The 22,326-nt window shown below is 40.5% G+C and overlaps 1 pseudogene; it reads left to right on the top strand.

Annotated features, from left to right (window-relative positions):
* The first annotated feature begins 1,592 nt into the window (after window positions 1–1,592).
* Window positions 1,593–20,351, top strand: LOC140312676 (protein NLRC3-like; annotated as a pseudogene).
* Window positions 20,352–22,326: the final 1,975 nt, after the last annotated feature.

Raw genomic sequence — 22,326 nt, forward strand, 5'->3', positions numbered from 1 at the left:
CACCAATTAAGTCTCTGAATTTAACACCAAAGTGTTCTACCCAATCAAAAGCTTTGTAGAAATCCAAAAAGAGAACAAAAAAATCATCTTCCATCAGCTCCCTGTATTCCATTACATGTTTTTTAAAGTCCTTCACAAAGTATGTGAGGAAGTCCCGTTTCTTAACTGGAGTCGTAAGTTCTTCAGATGACTTCATCTCGTTAATCAGGAAGCGGATATTTTGGCAATATGTTTCATTTTTAAGCAGACTTGAGTTCAATTTTCAGTTCAGTTTATTTGACTGAGTTTTTACTTGTTCCCTTGAAATGTAACACTGTAATTTTCAAATGACTCTCAGCCATATTTGTTCTGTACACGCACATGTATGTTCTTATAAGTGCTGTTTCAATGAAAATAAATAATGAAAGAAGAGCTGCTTCTCCTCTGAGAACAGCTTCATTTACTCACAGAGATCTGGCTTCGGCTCCAGAAAGCAGCTTCTGGTTTCCATGTGATGGAAATAATCACCAATTCACTTTAATTCTGTTGTGGACAGATTTAAAAAGCGTGCAGAATTATGTTTTTATCCCAAATTTACCGGTTTTAACACCCTGCAGTGCTCTCATATCACCACTGGGTGGCAGTGTTTCAGTGTTATCTTTGGAAAGCCTTTAGTTTTGAAACCAGAGATTCACTAAAGTCCTCAGAAATAACCCAAAACAACCAAATGAAACAGATGAGAAGAACATATCTAAACCTTTATTTATTTATATCCATTAATGGAAACTTTCTTATGTTCAAGCAAACCGATGAAAGTTTTTACTCTCAAACTGTTAAATCTGTAAAATCCTAAAAATGAAACAACAAGAGCCATAAACGTGTAAAAACCTTAAAATAAATCCTCTTCCTCCTCTTGTTCTTGGTCTTCTCTTTTATTCATTAATGATTGCAGGTCCAGACACCAGTGACAGCTCACCTGTGTCCCGGTGCTGCAAATAAAACCGATTTCATATGTTAGGCTACCCAAAAAGTACTGTTCTTTAAAATTAGTTTTGAATCAGCAAGTATTTGTCTATGTTTTATCGCTCCTTTTTGTGTAATTAACTATTTGAATATCATTAATTTGCTCATTGTCGGGATCTGACGGCATCGACGCACCGACATGACAGCTGTTGCACGCGCACACCAGATTTATAGTGAAATAGTAACAACACAGCCCTTATGGGTGGATCCTGAGTGCCACCATCTTTTATTTTTATTTTCATAAATCCAGCTGATCCTCCCCTCTGACTGTAGATTTGACCCTTAAATTATCATTCAGTGTCATTTTAACATCATTCCAACATCACAAGCTCTGAAGAAGAACACTCCGCTCCAGCTGGCTGCTGTGACAGGTCACTGACTGTATTTCTGCTTAATCTAACATTTTTAACAGTTACAGACTCGCCCGATTTACATTAAAACCTGTACTTTTATATTTGAGATTTCCGGGGATTTTGATAAGAGATTATTACATTTCGGACTGGTGGGATGTAACCGAACTGCTGGTGTTTGGAACTTCCTGCAGCTCCGTGGCCCACGTGACTTCCGTCTATGGGAGGGCCGCCACTCTGGCCTCAACAAGGAAGTTACACAAGGTTCAGACAGTTCAGCTCCATTCTGAGTCGACAGCAGGATAAAAGCTGAAGTCAGAATCAGGGTGAGTGTAAACAACATTCTTCTTCTTTCACTGTCAGAGTCTCTGAGTGGGTTTTCTCTCTGTGGACTGCAGAGGAAGAAGAAGCAGAACTCAGCAGTTTGTTTCCGGTGTTAAAACCAAGCTGATCGGACTGCTCTGATGCAAAGAACTGATCCAACTCAGGTGTAAAACCATCAAGTTCAGATTCTTTCAGCTTTCTGACTCACTGTTCAGTTCAGATTGTTGGATGTGAGGCAGCTGTTGGTCTGACTGATGAAGAAGGCAACAACTTTCATCCTCCAGAAAAGTTTTTCTTTCCTTTGGGGCCATTTTCTCTTCTGAAACTGCGTCACTGCTGGCAACAACATTCCGACATCCCGCCAGTCTGTATAAGGAAATGTGCGTTACTCAACAGGCGCGTCCCTTCTTTCGGTTCATGCAGTTTAACACATGTTTACAGATAATGAGCCTTATTAAAAACACAAAGTCTCGGCAACTGGAGGCGGAGAAGCAGACCGCGGTGGTTTTCAATCACACACTCCAATGCCGCTTCTTTAAACTTCTGAAACTTTAATCCATGAGAAAAAAGCTTACAAACATGGACCGAAACGGCCCCGTAACACGCACAAAACTCCAAAAGAAACGAACTAAAAACAGCAACTAAACAGCATGAAGTGGTCAACATTGGTGTTACGCATGCCTCTGTGCGTCTGGCACACGCGTCTTCGGGCTCTCCCACGTTGGTTTGTGGATGAAAGCTATATGTTCAGCTGTAAAAACAATCTCTACATGACATTTTGCTCGGCAAAAGCCAAAATCCACAGACAAGAAGGCTGTTGTCCATGCTCGCAACCATTAGGCCTGGATCTTTCACACCGCCACTTTCCCCGCAGATATCCACATGGAAACATCCACGGGCGGTGAGATTTTTCATAGCATATACGCAGACCTTTCTATAAGATAAAATAATAACTTTATTGTCCTCGCTTGTCTCTTGTAACCCCTGGTTACTGGACATATTAAATAAATAAATAATAATTTTATTTACATTACTTGATTTATATGTAGGTTACATGATTTAAATGAATAAATCATTATTAATTAACTACATAAATACATTTATATATTTCTAATGTAACCATAACAACAGTTCCGATATAAAAGGCTGTGTAGACCAAAGTGCCCTCAGAGCTGCACCCGGACAGACGGACTCAGAGACAGACCAACAGAAAATAAGAAAAGAAAGAAGAAGAACAGTAATAATCCTGCTGTTTTAAATCGAAGACTCTTGGTGAGTAAAACAATACTCTGTCACAAAGTAGCCCTGGAACTAAAAAGAAGAAATAGTGACTGTTAAGAAGAAAAAAAGAAACGTTGGCAAGCTACCAACGGCTAATGTTAAACGTAACGGCTACAGCGTTAGCATTGTTGCAATCAGCTGACTATCAGCTGATCCTGTTGATAAATATGTAAATATAGATCAGTGTGTTTTGGTGGTTTTTTCCGTAATATTGATAAGATGAAAAATAATAATACAATGATAACATAATTTATAAGGTGTGTTTTAGCTACCAACGGCTAATGTTAAACGTTAACGGCTACAGCGTTAGCATTGTTGCAATCAGCTGACTATCAGCTGATCCAGTTGATAAATATGTAAATATAGATCAGTGTGTTTTGGTGGTTTTTTCCGTAATATTGATAAGATAAAAAATAATAATACAATGATAACATAATTTATAAGGTGTGTTTTAGCTACCAGTGGCTAATGTTAAACATTAACGGCTACAGCGTTAGCATTGTTGCTGGTGGCTGACTATCAGCTGATCCTGTTGATAAATATGTAAATATAGATCGGTGTGTTTTTTTTTTCCCTAATATTGATAAGATAAAAAATAATATTACCATGATAACATAATTTATAAGGTGTGTTTTAGCTACCAACGGCTAATGTTAAACGTTAACGGCTACAGCGTTAGCATTGTTGCAATCAGCTGACTATCAGCTGATCCAGTTGATAAATATGTAAATATAGATCGGTGTGTTTTTTTTTCCGTAATATTGATAAGATGAAAAATAATAATACAATGATAACATAATTTATAAGGTGTGTTTTAGCTACCAACGGCTAATGTTAAACATTAACGGCTACAGCGTTAGCATTGTTGCAATCAGCTGACTATCAGCTGATCCAGTTGATAAATATGTAAATATAGATCAGTGTGTTTTGGTGGTTTTTTCCGTAATATTGATAAGATAAAAAATAATAATACAATGATAACATAATTTATAAGGTGTGTTTTAGCTACCAGTGGCTAATGTTAAACGTAACGGCTACAGCGTTAGCATTGTTGCTGGTGGCTGATAGTCAGCTGATCCTGTTGATAAATATGTAAATATAGATCGGTGTGTTTTTTTTTTCCCGTAATATTGATAAGATAAAAAATAATATTACAATGATAACATAATTTATAAGGTGTGTTTTAGCTACCAACGGCTAATGTTAAATGTTAACGGCTACGGCGTTAGCATTGTTGCTGGTGGCTGATAGTCAGCTGATCCTGTTGATAAATATGTAAATATAGATCGGTGTGTTTTTTTTTTCCCTAATATTGATAAGATAAAAAATAATATTACCATGATAACATAATTTATAAGGTGTGTTTTAGCTACCAACGGCTAATGTTAAACGTTAACGGCTACAGCGTTAGCATTGTTGCAATCAGCTGACTATCAGCTGATCCAGTTGATAAATATGTAAATATAGATCGGTGTTTTTTTTTCCGTAATATTGATAAGATGAAAAATAATAATACAATGATAACATAATTTATAAGGTGTGTTTTAGCTACCAACGGCTAATGTTAAACGTAACGGCTACAGCGTTAGCATTGTTGCAATCAGCTGACTATCAGCTGATCCTGTTGATAAATATGTAAATATAGATCGGTGTGTTTTTTTTTTTCCCTAATATTGATAAGATAAAAAATAATATTACCATGATAACATAATTTATAAGGTGTGTTTTAGCTACCAACGGCTAATGTTAAACGTAACGGCTACAGCGTTAGCATTGTTGCAATCAGCTGACTATCAGCTGATCCAGTTGATAAATATGTAAATATAGATCGGTGTTTTTTTTTTCCGTAATATTGATAAGATGAAAAATAATAATACAATGATAACATAATTTATAAGGTGTGTTTTAGCTACCAGTGGCTAATGTTAAACGTAACGGCTACAGCGTTAGCATTGTTGCTGGTGGCTGATAGTCAGCTGATCCTGTTGATAAATATGTAAATATAGATCGGTGTGTTTTTTTTTCCGTAATATTGATAAGATGAAAAATAATAATACAATGATAACATAATTTATAAGGTGTGTTTTAGCTACCAACGGCTAATGTTAAACATTAACGGCTACAGCGTTAGCATTGTTGCAATCAGCTGACTATCAGCTGATCCAGTTGATAAATATGTAAATATAGATCAGTGTGTTTTGGTGGTTTTTTCCGTAATATTGATAAGATAAAAAAAAATAATACAATGATAACATAATTTATAAGGTGTGTTTTAGCTACCAGTGGCTAATGTTAAACGTAACGGCTACAGCGTTAGCATTGTTGCTGGTGGCTGATAGTCAGCTGATCCTGTTGATAAATATGTAAATATAGATCGGTGTGTTTTTTTTTTCCCTAATATTGATAAGATAAAAAATAATATTACCATGATAACATAATTTATAAGGTGTGTTTTAGCTACCAACGGCTAATGTTAAACGTTAACGGCTACAGCGTTAGCATTGTTGCAATCAGCTGACTATCAGCTGATCCAGTTGATAAATATGTAAATATAGATCGGTGTTTTTTTTTCCGTAATATTGATAAGATGAAAAATAATAATACAATGATAACATAATTTATAAGGTGTGTTTTAGCTACCAACGGCTAATGTTAAACATTAACGGCTACAGCGTTAGCATTGTTGCAATCAGCTGACTATCAGCTGATCCTGTTGATAAATATGTAAATATAGATCGGTGTGTTTTTTTCCCCTAATATTGATAAGATAAAAAATAATATTACCATGATAACATAATTTATAAGGTGTGTTTTAGCTACCAACGGCTAATGTTAAACGTTAACGGCTACAGCGTTAGCATTGTTGCAATCAGCTGACTATCAGCTGATCCAGTTGATAAATATGTAAATATAGATCGGTGTGTTTTTTTTTTCCGTAATATTGATAAGATGAAAAATAATAATACAATGATAACATAATTTATAAGGTGTGTTTTAGCTACCAACGGCTAATGTTAAACATTAACGGCTACAGCGTTAGCATTGTTGCAATCAGCTGACTATCAGCTGATCCAGTTGATAAATATGTAAATATAGATCAGTGTGTTTTGGTGGTTTTTTCCGTAATATTGATAAGATAAAAAATAATAATACAATGATAACATAATTTATAAGGTGTGTTTTAGCTACCAGTGGCTAATGTTAAACGTAACGGCTACAGCGTTAGCATTGTTGCTGGTGGCTGATAGTCAGCTGATCCTGTTGATAAATATGTAAATATAGATCGGTGTGTTTTTTTTTTCCCGTAATATTGATAAGATAAAAAATAATATTACAATGATAACATAATTTATAAGGTGTGTTTTAGCTACCAACGGCTAATGTTAAATGTTAACGGCTACGGCGTTAGCATTGTTGCTGGTGAATAAGCTGACTATCAGCTGATCCAGTTTCTGATTATAGATAGGTGTGTTTTGTTTTGTTTTCACTCTATATTAATAATATAAATTATATCATAATCAAATGATAACATAACATAATTTAGAAGGTGTGTTTTAGATTAATATTGATTATTTTCCTGGCTTGTTCTTCCGAGGCCAGGAGCTTGTGTGTGTGCTGATCGTGACCCTCCTCATCACCCCCACCCCCTTTCATCATCATCCCCTCCTTCTTTATGGACACCATTCAAATTCTTCAGTTCAGCTGGTCAGACATGACAGTCTGAACTGAAGTGGCAGCCAAACCTCACTGAACCTGGACTGTCAGAGAAGTCGATTTAGTTTATTTGTGATATATTGTGATTGTATAGCCTACTTTTACTGTTGGGACTATTTTTATTTATCTTTGTTTATTGTTTTGATTGAGAGAGGCATAAGTTAAGGAAACCACCTGTCAGTAAGAAACACACTAAAATAGGATTAAAAATACAGAATTAGAAATAAACTAGACAATTAGAATAATAACTAAATTAGCACTAAACTAAGAATTAGACATCAAATTTAGATACTTACCTAACAGGTGGATTTGTAAAGGAAAAGAGGGAATAGTTTGTGTTTTTTTAATTTTTTTATTTTAATGTATAGAAACCGAGAAGAAGATAATTAATTCATATCGAAATAAATGATATGTTTTACTTTTTTTTGATATAACACAACAGTGATCTCTGGTTTTTTGTCTTTTCCTACTCACACCCATTTCTCCCGAGTGAATCTCATCTTCTGAATAACTGGTCCACATCTAAATTTCGATTTGATTTATTTGACATTAATAACTGGTGCTATTATTCAACCAGGTGTTACGCTCTGCTTCCGCAACCTGCTGCAATTTCACAACATTGCTCATGTTAAGGATGCTCACCTCTGTACCAGCTGACATGTTCTCGCTGTAGGCAGTGATTTCAGGTATGTAACTGCAGCGCTGTTATTGATATCTGTTTGCTTCAGTTTCAGTTTGGCTGAGACTTGAACAGACGTGTTTGTCTTCATTCTTTTCTTCTCTCAGACTGACTGAAGTCCAGAAGATGGACCGAGCAGAGTCTGCAGCATCCAGCGGTCTGTCTGTGAACAGGAACCCATCCAGACCTCCAGAACTCAGGGATGGACCTGGACCATCAGACACTAAGTAAGAACTGCTGATGAGGGGGTCAGCTTCTTATCTGGGATGTCACCATGGCAACGTATACTGGTAACCCAAACAGGGTGTGAAGCAGGCTGAACACATTCAGGGTGACAAGCTGACTTTAACTTTACTTTTAGGTGATCTGGCTTAACTAACCCTAACAATGGAGATCCTGTTAAGCTGTAGTAGGATGCTGGTTATCAACTCAGGTTTTCTGACTCTGAATATGAGCGTGTTCGTGTTCATGTGGAGGTGGCATCAGCTGACCAATCAGAATCTATAATTCTATCAGAGTGAAAAGCAGCAGCTGCTGCAGTGAAAGCTGGAAGAAAGACAAAAAGGAAAAAGAAGGCCAGCAGCCATGAAAGCAGGAAGAGATCTGATCTGTTTGTGATGATGTATTTTATTAGGAATTATTAGGAATTTACCGTATATATTAATATACTATATGTATACATAATAGACAGGCACTTTGACCAACTATGCCACAGCAGCATGTAATACATCAGACTGATGACAGAATGAAGTGAAGGAACTAGATCCACTTCAGGAACTATAACCAGGAACCACTTCAGTTATAATAGTGGGAAGTATTCCATTAATCTTCTCTCTGATAGAAACAATTTTACTGATAAAGAATCTCATGAAATCAGCTGAGAGTTAAAGGAATACATGGCTCAACAGAGCTCGGACTCTTTGTCAGTCTGGCTACAGCGCTGAAGAGAAACCTGGGATTGTTCTTATTCAACTGATTTATTTTCCTCATATATATAATTTTATGTGTATGTGCATATGAATAACAGCATGTCGGTGTTTGCAGAGGTCAGCGCCACAGAAGGAGAGCAGAGTCTCCAGCATCCGACTGTCTGTCTATGAAGAGTGACCGGTCCAAAGGTTATCCTCCAGACCTCAGTGATGGAGCTGGACCCTCAGACACAAAGTAAGACGACTGAAGCACTGATTTCAGGATCTTTCATGACATATTTTATTTTTGTTAAACTCAGCATTTATATCCAAACCAGCTAAATGTCCTGTTAACAAGGTTAGCAGCCCCAGATCATAGCACTGCCCCCGCAGGCCTGTACGGTCGGCACCAGGCATGATGGGGGCATCACTTCAGCCGCCTGCCTCCCTTCTTACCCTGATGCTCCCATCACTCTGGAACAGGGTAAATCTGGACTTTTCAGACCACATGACCTTCTTCCATTGCTCCAGAGTCCAATCTTTTTGCTCCCCGCAAACTGAGAGCTTTTTTCCTGATTAGCCTCACTGATAAGTGGTTTTCTTAAGGCTACACAGGTGTTTAGTCCCTTGAATTCACTTCACATTGTGCGTGTTAGGATGCTCTTACTTTCAATATCAAACATATCTGTTTTGTCTTTCACCATCTTAAAGCAACAAATGCACGGAGCAGGTTTTTTTTACCGAGCACTCAGGTCCAAAGAGAACAACTTCAGTTTGTCTGAATTTATAAGCAGAAAGTTCTGAGTCATCCAGGTCTTTATGTCTTTAAGACAGGCTTGTAGTCTGACCAGCTGATTGGTTTAATCTGGTGTCATAGATAAGTACAGCTGAGTATCATCAGCATAACAGTGGAAATTTATGCCATGCTGTCTGATAATGTTACCTAATGGAAGCATGTATAAAGTAAAAAGAATCGGTCCAACCACAGAACCCTGAGGAACTCCATGACTTACTCCAACGTGTGAGGAAGATTCTTCATTTACAAGAACAAACTGGAATCTATCAGATAAATATGACTTAAACCAGCCTAATGCAGTTCCTTTAATCCCAATAACATGTTCAAGTCTCTGTAACAGAATGCTGTGATCGATCGTATCAAATGCAGCACTGAGATCCAACAGGACAAGCACAGAAACAAGTCCGCTATCAGAAGCTAACAGGAGATCATTGGTAACTTTCACCAGTGCTGTTTCTGTGCTATGATGCACTCTGAGTCCTGACTGAAACTCTTCAAACAGATTATTTCTATGTAAATGATCACAAAGTTGAGCTGCAACTATTTTTCCAAGAACTTTAGACAAAAAAGGGAGATTGGATATAGGTCGATAATTAGCCAACACTTCTGAATCAAGAGTAGGTTTTTTAAGTAAAGGTTTAATTACAGCAACCTTAAAAGTCTGAGGTACATATCCTGTCAACAAAGACAGATTGATCAAATCCAATATGGAAGTATTGATTAAGGGGAAAACCTTGAACAGTCTGGTTGGGATTGGGTCTAACATACAAGTTGATACAAATAGAAGAGACTATTGCTGTTGTTAGCTCAGAGAGATCAACTGGGCAGAAGCCGTCTAAATACAAATCAGGTTCTAAAGATACTTCTAAAGCTGCTGCACTTGATGATACATCAGTAGGTGCGTTTCCATCAGCCTGTTTAGATGCGCATCGGAAAATTATGATGGAAACGCCATAATTCAAATAAAAATCGCACAAATGAAAATATGCTCGCTAGCACCGGGTTTTGGTTGATTCCAAAGGGATGGAAACAGCTGTGTTCACATCAAGTCTGACGTAGCGCACTTTCACCCCAACTGCTTCTGGTGTTTGCGGGTCACTTACAAGACAACAAACATGGCGGACAACGGAAGGTTTGTGTTTGGACGGAGGAAGAAGTTGTGGCGTTAGGGTTACCCTAACTGGGCTGGCAGCTCCAATACCACTTGCACGATTCTTAATAAAGATTCCAGTCTTTTATCCGTGGTCAGACACTCCGGGTCGAGGAACCGGTAAAACGTTTACAGGCTACTGTACTTTTGATGGAGACACACATGATTCGAATTTCTTTTAATGCCCATTTCCCAATGATTCAAATCACTTTTGGATGGAAACATGACTATTTATAATAGTGGGAAGGATTCCATTAATCTTCTCTCTGATAGAAACAATTTTACTGATAAAGAATCTCATGAAATCAGCTGAGAGTTAAAGGAATACATGGCTCAACAGAGCTCGGACTCTTTGTCAGTCTGGCTACAGCGCTGAAGAGAAACCTGGGATTGTTCTTATTCAACTGATTTATTTTCCTCATATATATAATTTTATGTGTATGTGCATATGAATAACAGCATGTCGGTGTTTGCAGAGGTCAGCGCCACAGAAGGAGAGCAGAGTCTCCAGCATCCGACTGTCTGTCTATGAAGAGTGACTGGTCCAAAGGAAATCCTCCAGACCTCAGTGATGGAGCTGGACCCTCAGACACAAAGTAAGACGACTGAAGCAGAGATTTCAGGATCTTTCATGATAGATTTTATTTTTGTTAAACTCAGCATTTATATCCAAACCAGCTAAATATCCTGTTAACAAGGTTAGCACAGGCGCTAGCTTGCTGCTGTCTCCTGTTGCCGTGACAACAAATGGGAGAACAGCACTCAGGCTGATGTCAAACCAAGGAGATGGTGGTGCACAATCAGATGTGGCAAACCCAAAACTCTGGCTACAGAGCTGAGTTTCTGATCATTTTGGCTTCTGTTGGAAATCTAAACTCTGCTTCCAGTTCAGGAGCAACATGGACTCTGAACAGGACCACATGTCTGTCAGCGATGGTGTATTTTCTGCCTCTGGTAGCTCAGGGGGTTCCAGTGGATGGATGTGGAGTGAAATGTGATCATCTCAGAGTGCAGCTGCAGCCAGTGTTGTTAGAATCTATTTGATCTACACACACTATCAGCCCAGTTCTTTATCAATACACTTATTGGTTATTTGTAATCACTAAAGAGTTTTTTATTCCTTAATTCTAAAAGAGCAAATGTAGAATAGGATTAGGATTGATTTGAAATGTTTTCTGTAGAGCAGCAGCAGTAATATTCACACAGTGAAGTCACCACATAAACTGAGTATTGAACCAAATGTAAAATGTTGAGTTTGTGTTCACATCAAACAACAGAGTTAATGCCAAATGGAGTTATTTTAAATGATTTTAGTGATGAAGACATGTGTTGACAGAGGGAGGAAGAGGAGTGGTGTCTGTGAGGAGGAGCAGCCGTCCTGCTGTGCTCTGTGTCGGGACGTCCTGAAGGATCCAGTCTCTGCCAGCTGTGGACACTGGTTCTGCAGACAGTGCATCACCTCAGACTGGGACCAGTCTGCTTCCTCAGGTGGCTCCTCCTGTCCCCAGTGTGGAGAAAGAACCAGAACCAGAACCGGACCACAGACAGCCAGTCAGAGCAGAACTGGACCAGGTCAGATATTTCTGTTCACCCGTTTAGACGCATCACATCAATAAGATTTCACACAATATGAATCACCATGACGACAAAGGTTTAAAAAGAGGTTTAACTGCTCAAATGTGTCTGTTTTTATTTCGTTTTAGTTTCTTCAGACGCTGAGAATCAAAGTTTCAGTGGACAGTTGTCAGTTTTCAGCCCCCCTCAGGTTTCAGAAGGACTTTAAACAAAGCTTTGGCTCTGAATGGTTAACCTGCTGTTTTAATGCAGACTCAAACAGAACAACACAACATCTGTTAGGACCCGACTCACATGGACACAACAACAGAGACACACCATCAGTTCAAGTTAAAGGATCATTTTATTCACTCACATCAGACTGAATTAATACGCCAAAGCAAAGCTTTGTATTATGGGCTGTGGACATCATTTAAATCAGAGCTGGATCATATTTCTGAGTGGAAGACATTAATGTAAATGCTGTAATGAGCAAATAGATCAGAAAATGAAGCTAAAGCAACACAATAACCAAGATAGCAGCACCTGTGGAGAAGAGCAGAGTAATCCGACTGAAATCAGGACTAAAGCAGCCAAAATAAGATGGAAGGAGCCACAGGTGTCCTAAATCACACAAATCACCTCCCAGCAGAACAAACAGACACTCGTTAATACCACAACCAACCACAAGAGGGCAGCAGCATGTGAGTCAGCTCCCTCTGGTTATACTGATGCTGACTAACTGATAGAAACACTCAGTTGGAGGAGCTCCACCAGCAACAAAAGTGACTCCGTCTTTATCTAAAGTCTCTCTGTGTTCTGCTCTCAGGACTTTTGGAGCTTCTAACTGAATCTCAGTGGTTTAAACTTTAGTTTTTCCTTTGAAACATCAGCCTTATTTTCCTGTTTGCTGATCATTTTACTGCCAGGTTGAAGGAAAAGAAAAGTTTTCTGTGTGAAGCCAAAAACATGTTCAGCTGGGCTCAGAAAGATAAAGAAGAACAAATCCTGATGAATTTAATCTCCTGTGTTTCTGTTGTGTCTCATTTGTTCTTCGGTCAGCAGGTGTTGGTCTGCAGGAGGCTTTAGATGAACATAAGATCAGTCTGAGGAGGAGATGTGAATGTGTGACTGAAGGAACTGATGGAACAGGAAGTGGAACCCTCCTCAACAGGATCTACACTGAGCTCTACATCACAGAGGGACAGAGTGAAGAGGTTGATACCCAACATGAGGTGAGGCAGCTTGAGACAGCTTCCAGGACCCTCCATGACGCTCCAATCAGGTGCCACGACATCTTTAAAGCCTTACCTGAGCAACACGGAGCCATCAGACTGGTTCTGACCAACGGCGTCGCTGGAGCTGGAAAAACCTTCTCAGTGCTGAAGTTCTCTCTGGACTGGGCAGAGGGCTTGGAGAACCAAGCTGTCAGTGTGGTGGTTCTGCTTTCCTTCAGGGAGCTGAACCTGATCAGAGATGAGCAGCACAGTCTTCTCACGCTGCTCCATGTTTTCCATCCAGCATTACAGAAGCTCCCAGCAGAGCAGCTGGCCGGCTGCACACTGCTGTTCATCCTTGACGGCCTGGATGAAAGCAGACTGTCGCTGGATTTCAGCTGTCAGGTTGTGTCTGATGTCACACAGAAGTCATCAGTCAGCCTGCTGCTGACAAACCTCATCAGGGGGAATCTGCTTCCCTCGGCTCTCGTCTGGATAACTTCCCGACCTGCAGCGGCCAATCGGATCCCTCCTCCGTGTGTTGGCAGGGTAACAGAAGTACGAGGCTTCACCGATTCCCAGAAGGAGGAGTACTTCAGGAGGAGATTCAGCGATGAAGAGCTGTCCAGCAGAATCAGATCCCACATCAAGACATCCAGGAGCCTCCACATCATGTGTGGAATCCCAGTCTTCTGCTGGATCACTGCTACAGTTCTGGAGCACATGTTGACCTCAGAGCAGAGCGGAGAGCTGCCCACGACCACCACTGACATGTACTCACACTTCCTGCTGGTTCAGACAAAGAGGAAGAAGAACAAGTACCATGAGGGACATGAGACGGGTCCACAGGAGCTGACTCAGGCTGACAGGGAAGTTCTTCTGAATCTGGGGAGGCTGGCGTTTGAACATCTGGAGAAAGGAAACATCATGTTCTACCAGGAAGACCTGGAGCAGTGTGGTCTGGATGTCACAGAGGCATCGGTGTATTCAGGAGTTTGTACAGAGATCTTCAAAAGAGAGTGTGTGATCTTCCAGAAACCAGTTTACTGCTTCGTCCATCTGAGTGTTCAGGAGTTTCTGGCTGCAGTCTACATGATCCACTGTCACACCAACAGGAAGAAAAAGGTGCTGCAGGACTTTTTACAAGATTATGTGCATGAGGAATCAACCCCAAAGTCTTTCTTTGAGAGGTTTTCTATGTTTTTTGGAATGAATGATCGCTGTGTCCCATCTCTGGATGACTTCCTGAAGAGAGTCATGGAGAAATCCCTGGACAGTAAAAATGGCCACCTGGACCTGTTTGTTCGCTTCCTTCATGGCCTTTCTGTGGAGTCCAACCAGAGACTCTTAGCAGGCCTGCTGGGTCAGACACAGAACAGGAAAAAAAACATCCAGAGGGTCATCAACAACCTGAAGGAGATGAACAGGTCTAACATTTCTCCTGACAGAAGCATCAACATCTTCCACTGTCTGATGGAGATGAAAGACCTCTCAGTTCATCAGGAGATCCAAGAGTTCCTGAAGTCAGAGAACAGATCAGAGAAGGAACTCTCTGAGATCCACTGCTCAGCTCTGGCCTACATGCTGCAGATGTCAGAGGAGGTTCTGGATGAGTTGAACCCGAAGAAGTACAACACAACAGCTGAGGGACGAAGGAGACTGATTCCAGCTGTGAGGAACTGCAGAAAGGCTCGGTGAGTTGATGTGTTCATTGGCTTCATGTGTCAGTGTAGATTAGTAGTTTAGTTCTGGATCATTAAGACCATTTGTGAAAATAAAGGGAAAAAGTTTTTGTTGGTAAAATTCTGATCATTGGATCAGCAGAAGGTTTTCTGGGTGAGCTGCCTCAGTCAGGTCATTTCATTGTTGGCTGTTCTAAGTATTGATTGTGAAAGCTTTGGCTCCACAGTCCGGGCTCTCTGTTGTCATATCTTTTACTTCCTAATGTGCCGCACAGTTTCAATGGGAGACGGGTCTGGACTGCAGGCAGGCCAGTTTAGTACCTGCACTCTGTTCCTGTGAAGCCACGCTGTTGGAACACCTGCAGAATGTGGCTGGGCATCGTCTTGCTGAAATAAGCAGGGACGTCCCTGAAAAAGACGCTGCTTGGATGGCAGCAGATGATGCTCCTGTTTGCAGCTTTCAGCATTAATGGTGCCTTCACAGATGTGCAGGTTTCCCACGCCATGGGCACTAACACAGCCCCACACTATCACAGATGCTGGCTTTGAACTCTGCTCTGATAACAGTCTGGATGGTCCTTTTCCTCTTTAGCCTGGAGGATGGTTTCCAAAAACAGTTTGAAATGTGGACTCAGACCACGGCACAGTACTGAATGCTACCAGCTTTTATAAATCCAGAGGGCAAAGGTCAAACCGGACAGTGTTGGAACTGATATCTACGGAGACATAATGATGCTGCTCTGTGGCAGCTTTCAGACCCATGGAGAAGCTAACTGCTACTCAGAAGCTTCTTGGAGTGGATTTTTCCTGGATATGGGTGTGAACAGTCACACCTGACAGTGGTTAGCAGAGAGATCATCTTTCCAGCTGTAAATGTTCTCTAAGCTGAACCTTTTATAAAGATTTTGGAGTCAAATAAAAGATGTAAGAATGTAAAAATGGTTTTCTGAACAAGACGTCCTTATTCTGACTTTGGGATCAGATCAAACCTGTTTTCAGTCTAAATGTGACGCCACATTTCCTTCTTTATCTGTCTTTATCTGCAGATCAGAGAGAATAATGAAGAAAAGTCAGTTTAAAGTGCTCAGGTCTCAGAGACTGAGGAGATGAGATTAATCCCAGATGTGAAGAACAGATGTTCATTAGAGGACATTACATTCACATCACTGTGTTTAGTTAGAATATGAGTTCAGTTAGTGTTTATAGTGCAGATTGTCTGATTTTATTAGAACTGACTTTACATTTTCTCTCATCACAGACTTGTTTATTTTAAACTCTCAGAGACTGACTGTGAAGTTGTGGCCTCTGCTTTAAAGTCCAACCCCTCCCACCTGAAAGAACTGGACCTGAGTTACAACGAGCTGACGGATCCAGCTGTGAAACATCTGTCTGCTGGACTGGAAAGTCCAAACTGCAGACTGGAGGCTCTGAGGTCGGTTCACTGCAGCTCTTTTAGTTCTTCTGTTTTAGTTGAAATGATTTAGTGATATGTGGAAATGTCCAAATCTTCAGTGTTTCCACATGTCTGAATTAATCTTCCCTCACATCTTTTTCACCTGCCAAAGCAATTCTTTTCCCAGCTTCATAGACTGAAGAAAAGCTGTTCCTTAGAGAAATGATCCTGGTAAAAACCACTTTTCTGAAGTGATAAAAGGAGAGAAAATGGGATAAAATGATCTCCAGATTCATATGGAATAAAAAAAAAAAACCCGGATAGAATATTGTTGGAGAAAGATAAAGGAGGTGTGGCGCCTCCCAACCTGAAAGATTATTATCATGCAGCACAGCTCAGACATCGAGAGGGTGGGGGGATCCCAAGTACTGACAAAGAATGGGAACATAAGGAACTCCCAGGAGTTAAACAAGCTATTGGTTAGAAAATGGAGATAATTTTAGATACCTACCGTTAGGGACTGTTTTATAAAGGAGATACAAATGGTGAAAACCGTAAATGGTGTACTGGATGTAATGATCAGGACACACAATGGAACTAAACTTAAAGCAGTCTCAATACTGTAGGGAAGCCTGAGAGACTCAGAAGCTGCCTCTACTCTATACATTCAGGGGAAATGGGAGAGGGAACTGAACGCAAACATTACTCTGGAAGAATGGCATGAGATGAGCGAAACACAACTACAAACTCAAGCACATGGAGGGAATTTGGATGGAAAACCTGAGGCGTTACTTCATTCCACCTAAAGTGAAGAGGAAACAAACTGGCTCCCAGCATACATGTTGGTGTGCAGAGAAGCAAATCACACACACATCTTCTGGGAGTGTCAGAAACTGAGCTGGTTCTGGGAAACTCTGCATATTACAGTGAAAGACATGTTGGGATATGAAATCCCAGGGATTGGAAGGTTATGTGTCCTGGAAGTTTGAATAACTATGTTTCAGGAAAAGATATTTAACCAAAATACTGTTGGTCCCATGTAAAAAAGCAACAACCAGGACCTGGTGTCAGGTTGAACCACCCTCTACAACTCAGCGGCTGGAGACTGTAAGAGAGGTTTGCTTCATGGAGAGAATGAGCCATCGGCTCAGAATGAGAGAAAGTGTCTTTGAGATTAGGTGGAAGAAATGGATGCAGTATGACCCAGTGAATAATACCGAAGGACTAACTGACCTAAAGGGATACACTTTGGTTAGATCATAGACATCGGTAGCCATGACTGTTCTTTTCTGCCTTTTCTGTTGCTTATTTAGTACATATATCCTAATTTTTCTGTCCAGCTCTGCAATGGAATTTGTGATTAAATGTGTATTTTCTTTGTTAAAATGTGAAAAACTCCAATAAACCTGCATCCTGTTGGCTTCAGCTCACATGTTTTATTCTTTATTCAGATTGAGGGGCTGCAGGTTGTCAGAGATCAGCTGTGCTTCTCTGGTCTCAGCTCTGAAGTCCAACCCCTCCCAGCTGACAGAACTGGACCTGAACGGGAACAACATCAGAGACTCTGGAGTGAAGGAGCTGTGCAGCTTTCTGCAGAGTCCACACTGTGGACTGAAGACTCTGAAGTCAGTTGTTTGTTCAGATTAATATGATGTGAAAGTTGTGCTGGTCTTCATGGTAAAGTCTGTTTCTTCTTCAGAGGTTTAGTTGATGAATTTATGATTTATTAAATAATATATAGTGACACATGTAGCGTGATGTGATGAGATATAAGATTTATCTGAAAGTTCTCACTAACTGAATAAGCCTTATTTAACCTTGTTTTTGGCACCACCTTCAATCGAGGGAAAAAGACAGAATCTTACGGTTCTGGTATGTTAAATTAATAATTAATTATTCATCAATAATTAATAAATTCCAGTCTCATATAGTCGCTACTCGTGAATTCTCGTTTGGTTGGACTCACAAATACGTAAAGAAAACTGTTTAATTATATATATATGAACCATTTATTAAAATGATATGACCAAAGACATGAACCTTAAGACAACAGCAGAAATGCTTTGAATATGGAGGATTATATAAGAAACACTTGAAACTGAATAATATCTGTAGAGTTATGACGTATGAATAAGGAACCAAACAATGTTATTTTCCTGTGTTAAACATGGAATACAAGAAGAAACAGCAGGAAACTTTGGTTAACAGTTGCATTACTTCATATAAACGTAACATGTCATATAAAAGTTGTTGACTTCGGTTTGGGTTAAACTATTCAGTACTACAGACCACCAGGGGGCGATGTGGCGCCATATCCTGATTAGTTATTTTCCTAAATAATGACTTCTTTGGTATTCTTCCATGTACGATGGTGAAAAAGTTCTTAAAATGCAGCTCGTGATTTCACTGAGAACCTGAAAGAACTTGCACAAAGATATAAAGCACATTTAATACAGTTTCAGGATTCAGCTGAAAGTGAACCTGGGTGAGGTTATTTTAAAGGTTCCATGCGGCGTCTGTCTCTGGTTTGCATCAGAGTCAGGGCAAATGTCACCGTTCGTTTACTTTGTCCAGATAAGGCCGGAAGTTTCCTGCTCTGGTTTTCTCCAATGCTCTCCTAAAGAGGGTTGTTTGTTTGTTCAGCTTAGTTAGCACCAAGTCATTAATGCCTCCACCTAAGTTTATGGCACAGGTCTGTGGAAAGAGGGGCTGAGAAACTCCCCCAAAATGCTTTCATGGCTCAAAGGTTGGAAGATTTATCCTCCTTGGTGTAGAAATCCTCCATCTGGTATTTCCACAAAAGAATGTTGGAGTCATTTAAAATCTTAAGTTTGTATTAAATTCCACACTTGAGTTCGCTACAATTGTTTTATTCTTTATTCAGATTGTGGGGCTGCAGTTTGTCAGAGATCAGCTGTGCTTCTCTGGTCTCAGCTCTGAAGTCCAACCCCTCCCAGCTGACACAACTGGACCTGAGCGGGAACAACATCAGAGACTCTGCAGTGAAGGAGCTGTGCAGCTTTCTGCAGAGTCCACACTGTGGACTGAAGACTCTGAGGTCAGACTCCATGTTTCAGTTGTTTGTTCAGATTAATGTGATGTGAAAGTTGTGCTGGTCTTCATGGTAAAGTCTGTTTCTTATTCAGAGGTTTAGTTGATGAAATGATGATTTATTAAATAATGTTTTATTCTTTATTCAGATTGAAGGGCTGCAGTTTGTCAGAGATCAGCTGTGCTTCTCTGGGCTCAGCTCTGAAGTCCAACACCTCCCAGCTGACACAACTGGACCTGAGCTTCAACATCATCAGTGACTTTGCAGTGAAGGAGCTGTGAAGGAGCTGTCTGATCTTGTGGAGAATCCAAACTACAAACTGAAGACTCTGAGGTCAGCAGAGGTCCATGCAGCTCTTAGCAGCATTTTATTAGACTTTATTCATTATTTATTCTATTATATTTATTAAAGCTGCTGACAGCTGAGGAAGAGACGCTCTGGAAACACTCGTTTATCTCCTCTCTTCCTTCTTCTTTTCTCTACAGATGGGAGGTATGGTGATGAACAGGACAATATGAGCTGAGAGGATGATCTGAGTCCTGATGATCCACAGAGGATGAAGCAGCAGCAGCTTGTGTGCAGAGAGACGACGATGATGATGTGTTTGTATTCTGTGTTTTTCTTCCGTTGGAATAATAATGTTAAAGTTGGGTTAGAAATGATCAGTAATGGAAACGATCCATAAACCTTCAGTTCCATCTGAATTTAAAGCAAAGCCACAGTCTAAAGTTTGACGCCTGTTTTGTTCTCTTGGCTTCATTTTCTGCCTTTAAAAACTGACTTTGAATCTGTAAATCTGTAATCTTTTAACCTTTAAATCCATCAGTGGAAATGAGAAGCTGTCAGTGTGATTCAGTCAGAGACGAGCAGCTTTAGAGACGACTAACCTGATGGAAATGTGGGAACCTGGAAGGAACATTTCATTATTATTATTATTATTACTGCCTCCCAAACAGTTGGGAAAGATGGAAAATAGTGACATGGCAACACTTTCCTTTCCCGGTAGTCAGGAGGATATGCCAGCTGCTTCTGTGCCGTGTGAAAAGCTGGAGGAGGAGACGTAACAAAGAAGAGGAACAGGCTGAAGCCCAACTCAGCTGAAATGATCTGGTTGTTAAATAAACATCTTTGAACCTTTCTATAAATCTTCCAAAAGCATATCTCTGTTACATACAGTATTTTATGGTGGCACGATCACATTATAACACAAGTATAATATTAATGTCTCTAATAAAACAGTCAAACATTTCCAGATGCCCATGGAACCTTTATTGTTCTGCAGAACAGTGTCTCACTGTTTTATGACACCCTGCCCTTTAACATGCCGTGTTGAAGGGTGGCCAGCAGATGGCGCCATAATTAATTTGATCAAATGCTGTGAAACACTGAACCATTTCAACACAATGACTTCATATTGATTCGGTGGTTCAGAAAGCTTCGGTTTCTCCATCACTGGCAAAGATTCACAGACCATGACATAGACGGCCTTCGTTTGACAGCAGATAAACAGGAAGTAGGCCGAGAGGAAGGACGACCTGCAGCAGAGGACCACAGAATGGGGCTCGGACCCCGGATCGGACCCGGGCCGGCCCTGTGAGGACCTACAGCTTCAGTACCTGCAGCTCCTGCACCAGCTGAGCTAAAGGCTCCTTGTTTCTGTGGAACTGTTGGACTTTAAAGTCTACAGCTGAGCTTCTCTTGCTCTCTTTTCTACCTGAAATCCACCTTTAACTGAGCTTGAAGCAGACTTGAAGTTACCTGTGTGAACACCACCAGTGGAAAATTTCACAAGACTTTTGTTTTCTTCCAAAATCTGAATTCTCCAACTCATTTTGTGTTTGATGCCAAAACATACGAACAACGACAGCAACATGTCAGGTGAACCCTCGGGGCTGAAAAACCAAACCAAATGACTCTGACTTTGACTTTTTATCATTTCATTTCAGGAAATATTGAAAACGCTTCAGACCGAAGTCATGAAACCACCAGCTCTCATTTCTTAGTTGCTTCTTCTACTTTTGTGTCTCAGGTTAACGGGTTTTTAGGTCAACATCTCCAGGAGGTGCTGCAGCTTAGCTGCTCAAAGCACGTGGCTTTTAAACAGAACCTCTTGGGTTTAAATCCCAGTTTGGACTTGGTCGTTGCTGTCTGCTGTGGCGTCTAACTGACCCCCTCTTTTCTGCAGACTTCTCCAGACTAATTAATTGTCACGTTTCTGATCAGTTTGTTTTGTCTGCTTTATGTGTGGCAGTAGAGATCCAGTGCAGTCCCAGAGCCAGAGCTCCTCCACTGGAGAAACAAACTGTAAAAACTCCCCATAAGACCATCAGCTCTCAGAGGTCCCCACAAGTCCACCTGAGCTGTCAGCACACACACTCATTGGGTCAGACGGAGGAGGCTTTGTGTCGACGAAGGCCTCGGGTCAGAACCGTGTCTGTGAATGAATCCTCAGACACACTGAACAAACGCGCTCCCACCGGTCTACAAACAGAGCCGGCACACAGCAGGCCTGTGTTTTCCCAGCATCCTCTGCAGGTAATCTGCCTTAAAAAGAAAACAGAGACTTTGATCTCCATGGAAACCTGGATATAAGAGCTCCTGGAGGCTCCGTTTGTCCAGTCAGCTGAAGAACAAACCTCAGTGACTGACTGACACCTGTCATGACAAATGCTAACAGTCGCTAACTGATCAGATCAATGTGCGTTTGATTCGTTTCCCTGATGTGACTCATCAAAGCAGCGCGTCAATCGAGCCTCTCCCAGGCCATCAAAAACCGGGGACTTTCCCTTTAAGTTCCAACAGTTCAAAGCTAAAAGATAAATAACTGTCCCACCGTGTTTCACACCCATATATTTCACACTCTACGTGAAAAAAGCCGTCGTTCTCTGTTTGTTTCCTTAGTTTTGCATCTTTTATTATTGGCTTTGTATAGATTAGTGCAACAATTGTTCATTTGTCTTTATAATTCCACAAAGTTATTCTGTTTTTAACCTGACTGTTCAGGTGGAACTTTAGTTTTCTTTCCTGTTTCCGTACATTTTTTTATGGGGGAGCACCGTGCGCTATGAAAGACGCTGTCCCGCCTAAACTTTCCCTCTTTTGTGATGTTCGGTGAGGAAAGTAAAGACCTTGGAAAGAGCAACGCTGTGGTCTCCTTCTGTCCTTAAACACAACGCAGAGATTTGGTACCGCTTACATTGGACTCATTTGGAACTGAACTACTT

The sequence above is a fragment of the Leuresthes tenuis genome, unplaced genomic scaffold (assembly GCF_036924035.1).
Source record: "Leuresthes tenuis unplaced genomic scaffold, fLeuTen1.0.hap1 SCAF_8, whole genome shotgun sequence".
Lineage (NCBI taxonomy): Eukaryota > Metazoa > Chordata > Actinopteri > Atheriniformes > Atherinopsidae > Leuresthes > Leuresthes tenuis.